The 5,331-nt window shown below is 42.6% G+C and overlaps 1 pseudogene; it reads left to right on the plus strand.

Annotated features, from left to right (window-relative positions):
* The first annotated feature begins 254 nt into the window (after positions 1–254).
* Positions 255–5,112, plus strand: LOC129523191 (putative elongation factor 1-alpha-like 3; annotated as a pseudogene).
* Positions 5,113–5,331: the final 219 nt, after the last annotated feature.

Raw genomic sequence — 5,331 nt, forward strand, 5'->3', positions numbered from 1 at the left:
ATCCTCATTTCATTTGTTGTTTGAACCACACAACTCCTACAGAATTGGTTGAGTGGGTGATCTCAGTGCCCCCCTTTTATTGATTAGGGAATTGAGGCTCAGAATGCCCAAGCCACAAGTCCTAGAGGAAATCTCCTCTGAATCCATATCCATGTTCATTCCCCTTGCTGCACTGCATCTGGCCCTTTGCCCTTTCCTCATAAGAGGTAAGTTGCCAGCTAAGACTGGGATGATGAAGCCAATGCCATGTCACCATGGCAGCACATTGCCAGGAAGCTGACAGAGTAATACCAACAGATCTGCAAGAGGAAATGCCCCAGCTAAAGCTGCACGGTGTCCAGAGCTGCGAGTGTGAATGGGCAGGCAGCAGCTCTCAAACTTGCCAACCATCAGCCAGGTGCTTGACTTTATTTAAGAAAATTATTTTTCATTTGGTCTCATGGGCAATGGACCATGTCCTGCCTTTTTAAAATGAGATTGGGAAGCTGGAGCTGACCTGACACATCCCTCCAGTTTTCCTATGCACACTTAAACATCCTGCCAAAACTAATATCTTTATTCCTAAAACCTTCAATTCACGTAGGGCAAGCAGCGTCTGCCTGTGCTGTATGGAGCATGCACTTCAGCCTTTATATTACCCAGAGGAATGAGCTGCTATTATGAAATCATTAAATTAATAACTTGGTAATATAGGCAGATATATAAAACAATCTGTTCATAGAACAAAAGAAATTACTACGTTCCAAACATTCATAATTTAATTTAACAGCAAATTAAAGTAGCATACATAATTTTATCCTCAAAATGTCAATAGAATTATGTAAATAGAGCACCAAGTCCTATTGCTCTGTGTATGTGTGTGTGTGTGAGTGTGTACACACACACAGGTGTGTAGTTGTGTGTGTGACAGGAGGGCAGGGTACAGGGTTGACATTTACCTCCTGTAGGCCTCTCTTATTCATGACAGAGAAGCAATTGACAGAAATAGATGAGGTTCCCAGCTTTTAATTAAGAATTTATTAAACATTCAAAGAGCTGCAGAGGAAAAAAGCTAGCAAGGCACTCTGCTGGCTGCCAGGATTGGGTGTTGAGCAAACAGTAAGAGTTGCAGAGGAGGCAGGTCCAATGGGGCTGTGCCAGGGATCCCTCAGGAAGAGGCCACCAAAGGCCACCAGGTCTAGATCATAGGATCTTAGAGAGACTCCATATGAATTTGGAGATGAACAATGGAAAGATGGGCTGCTGGCTACTGTGGAATTATCTCAGGAGAATGACCAGGACAGGGGAGCTCTTCTCGTGCCTCAGCATTTGGCAAGAACTAGCCCTCCTGCCCCAGGCAGCTCTGACATGGGTAAGTTGTAAAGTAAGCTGGAGAGTCTCTGGTGCATTCTGGTCAACTCCACAAACCACCTGCCTTATGTGAACCAAGAGGAATGAGGCCAATATGAAGCTGTGTGAGGGACAGTGAACTGCATGGCAGGAGTTCCTGACCCCTCTCCCTGAAAGGTTGGCAGGCAGTGGTCCCTGTTAAAGCAAGAAGAGACAAAGGGAGACAAAGGGTTTCCTCTGTGAGCTGACTTTGCCTCCACCCAAGCTCTCTTCACCTCTGAGGTTATCATATCTATTTCCGCTCTCATGAATTGTTTTCTAGGGACAACAGGAATCCCAGTCTCATGGACTTGCAACACTGCAAGGGATATGTGAAGCTGGTAAGTTCAGTCCTGCTTCAAAACAACAAAATATACACATGCACATACACAGAATTTAGAACATAATTTCATGGGATTCACATATCCCACTGATGAGCCCAAAGTAAAGAATCTCTGGTCTGCCTGAAGACATTCATTAAGCATGGAACTGTATGTATAAAGGGTAACATATGTCTAGTGCCAAATGTATGAGACAGAGAGTAAGATAAGAATTCACAGAAGGCTCCCTGGAGGAGGGAAAACACTTGAAATTGAAGGATCGCTAAGCCTTAGGCAAAAAGATAGGAGGAGGAATAGATGGAGCCAAGATTTAAAAAAGAAAAAGCACGAATGCGTGTAAGATGATGTGTGTTCTATGGAGGAGGATAGAAGAGGAAAGAAGGCATCCTATGGGGAAAGGCCCCGGATAACACAGATTTGTAAACATAAGCATATAAACATTTATCCTCTTAGAAATATTTCTTTCCTGTATACATGAATGGTGACCTAGAGGAGGAATGAGTAGAACCAGGTAATCTAGTTAATAAATCTTCCTAGTGGTTTAGGAGTGAGGGGAGCAGCAATAACATTATGATAATCTAAATAGGCATGGGAAGGAGAGGACAGGGAGACACATATTGAAGATAGCCTTGACAGGACTTTAGAATTATTGGGGGATCGGTCTGCACAGGTCAGCTCCTGTAACAAAACCCACAAAATCTAAATGGCTTAACACTAAAGGTTTATTTCTCGCTCACATCACAGTACAATGTGGTGAATGGAGGGACCTAATCCATGCAGTCATTCAGGGACCCAGGCCCTTTCTGCCTTTTGGTTCTAAGATAGTTCACATTGTCCTCCACCAGATGTGTCTCCATTCCACACATGGCAGGAAGATGAGGGAAGATAGACAGCATGGAGGGATTTATAGAAGCTTTTACTGCCAGCCCAGAAGGTAGTAAACATCCCTTCTGCCCATGTGTTGTAGGCCAGAGCTCATTCCTGTAACTGCTGGAAGGCTGGAAAATGTAGTCAGGCTGTCCAGTAAAATAAGGGAAACAATTCCCCCCATTTCTATAGCTGCCCATGAAAATAAAGAGACAAGAAATCAAGAATGACAATTTTCAGGGCTGGGAACTAGAAGATTGATGGGACTATTGATACATATAAGAAAATTCAGAAGGGAAGCTACAAGGATCTGAAGCTTGCCATTGTACATCCATATATCTAATTAACCCAAGAGAATAATAAAGTAGATTTGCTCAGACATACAGTTACAACATTATCCAGGAAGCTTAGCATAACAATGACTCTTTCTTACAAGATAAAGAAGTAATGTGGTTAGATATGACACACACAAAAAATGGCAACAAGATAGCTTAGCTTTCATCAAAATTAAAAACTTTCTTTTTTAAAAAAAGATTTTATTTATTCATGAGAAACACAGAGAGAGGCAGAGACACAGGCAGAGGGAGAAGCAGGCTTCCTGAGGGGATCCTGATGTGGGATTGATCCCAGGACCCAGGGATCATGACCTGAGCCAAAGGCAGATGCTCAACCACTGAGCCACCCAGGCTCCCCAAAATTAAAAATTTTCATGCATCAAAGAACACTATCAAAAGTGTAAAAGAGCACCTCACAAAAATGGGAGTTAAAATTTGTAAAGTATTTGCCAGATGAGGGATTAATGTACAGAATATATAAAGAACTCCCATACCTCAACAACAAAAAAACAAACAACCCAATTCAAAAACCGGGCAAAGGACTGGAATACACATTTCTCCAAAGAAGAAACACAAGTAGCCAATAAGTACATGGAAGAATTCTCAACATCACTAATCATTAGAGAAATGTAAATCAAAACCACAATGGGACATCATTTCATACCCCTTAGGATGGTTATTATTAAAAACGAAACAAAACAGTTTTTTTACATGAGTTGGTCACCAGAACACAGGTGTCATGAAAACCACTCCTAAACCAAACCAAAATGGGAAAGAAGCAGTCTCCTATCAATATCACCATCACTGGACATGTAGATTCAGGCAAGTCTATCTCTGTTGGCCATCTGATCTATAAATGTAGTGGGATTGACAAAAAAACCACTGAAAATTTTGAGAAGGAGGCTACTGACATGGGAAAGTCTCCTTCAAGTATGTCTGGGTCTTGAAAGCTGAACATGAATATGGTGTCACCATTGATGTTGCCCTATAGAGATTCAAGACCAGCAGGTATTATGTGGCCATTGCTGATGCCCCAGGACATGGAGATTTTGTCAAAACCATGATTACAGGCACATGTCACTCTCGGTGTTCTGTCCTGATTATTGCTGCTGCTGTTGGTGAATTTGAAGCAGGTAGGGGAGACCCATGAACATGCCCTTCTGGTTTACACATTTGGTGTGAAACACTTGGTGTTCACAAAATAGATTCCATTAAGCCACCTTATAGCCAGAAGAAATACAAAGAAATTGTTAAGGAAGTCAGAACCTACACTAAGAAAGTTGGCTACAACCCCTCCACAGTAGCATTTGTGCCAATTTCTGGTTGGAACGGTGACAACATACTGGAGTCAAGTGCTAATAGGCCTTGGTTCACGGGATGGAAAATCACCCATAAAAGTGGCAATGCCTGTGGAACCACACTGCTTGTAGCTCTGGATTACATCTTGCCACCAACTCACCCAACTGACAAGATTTTGTCTGCCCCTCCAGGATTCCCACAAAACTGGTGGTATTGGTACTGTCCCTGGGGCCCAGGTGGAGCCTAGTGTTCTCAAACCTGGCATGGTGGTGACCTTTGCTTCAGTCAGTGTTACAACTGAAGTAAACTTAGTTGAAATGCATCAGGAAGCTTTGAGTGAAGCTCTTCCTGGGGACAATGTGAGCTTCAAGGTCAAAAATGCATCTGTCAAAAATGTTTGTCATGGCACCAGGGCTGGTGACAGCAAAAATGCTCCACCAATGAAAGAAGCTACCTTCCAACTCAGTTGATTATCCTGAACCATCTTGGCCAAATCAGTGCTGGATATGCACCTGTGCTGTATGGTCACGCAGCTCACTGCTCGCAAGTTTGCTGAGTAGAAGGAGATTGAGCATTGTTCTGAGAAGAAGCTGGAAGATGGTCACAAGTCCTTGAAATCTGGTGATGTTGCCATCATTGATATGGTTCCTACTGAGCCCATGTATGTTGAGAGCTTCTCTGACTATCCTCCTCTGGGCTGTTTTGCTGTTCATGACATGAGACAAATGGTTGCTGTGGGTGTCATCGAAGCAATGGATAAGGTGGCTGGAGCTGGCAGGGTCACCAAGCCTGCCCAGAAAGCTCAGCAAGGTAATGAAAATTCTCCCCAATACCTGCCACCCCAGTCTTTATCAGTGGTGGAAGAGCAGAGTCAGAGCTGTTTATGCCATTTGGCCATTTAAATTTAATAGTAAAAGATTGGTTAATGATAACGATGCATCATAAAACTTTTAGAAGAAAAAGGGAATGTTTTGTGGACTCTGTGTGTGTGTGTGTGTGTGTGTGTGTTGTGTGTACGGCAATTTTAAGTTCTTAGTTTTTTAATGGAAACAACTTGACCAAAAATCTGTCACAGAATTTTGAGACCCATTAAAACAAAAGTTTAGTGGGAAAAACAAAAC

Source organism: Nyctereutes procyonoides, unplaced genomic scaffold (genome assembly GCF_905146905.1).
Source record: "Nyctereutes procyonoides isolate TBG_1078 unplaced genomic scaffold, NYPRO_anot_genome, whole genome shotgun sequence".
Classification (NCBI taxonomy): domain Eukaryota; kingdom Metazoa; phylum Chordata; class Mammalia; order Carnivora; family Canidae; genus Nyctereutes; species Nyctereutes procyonoides.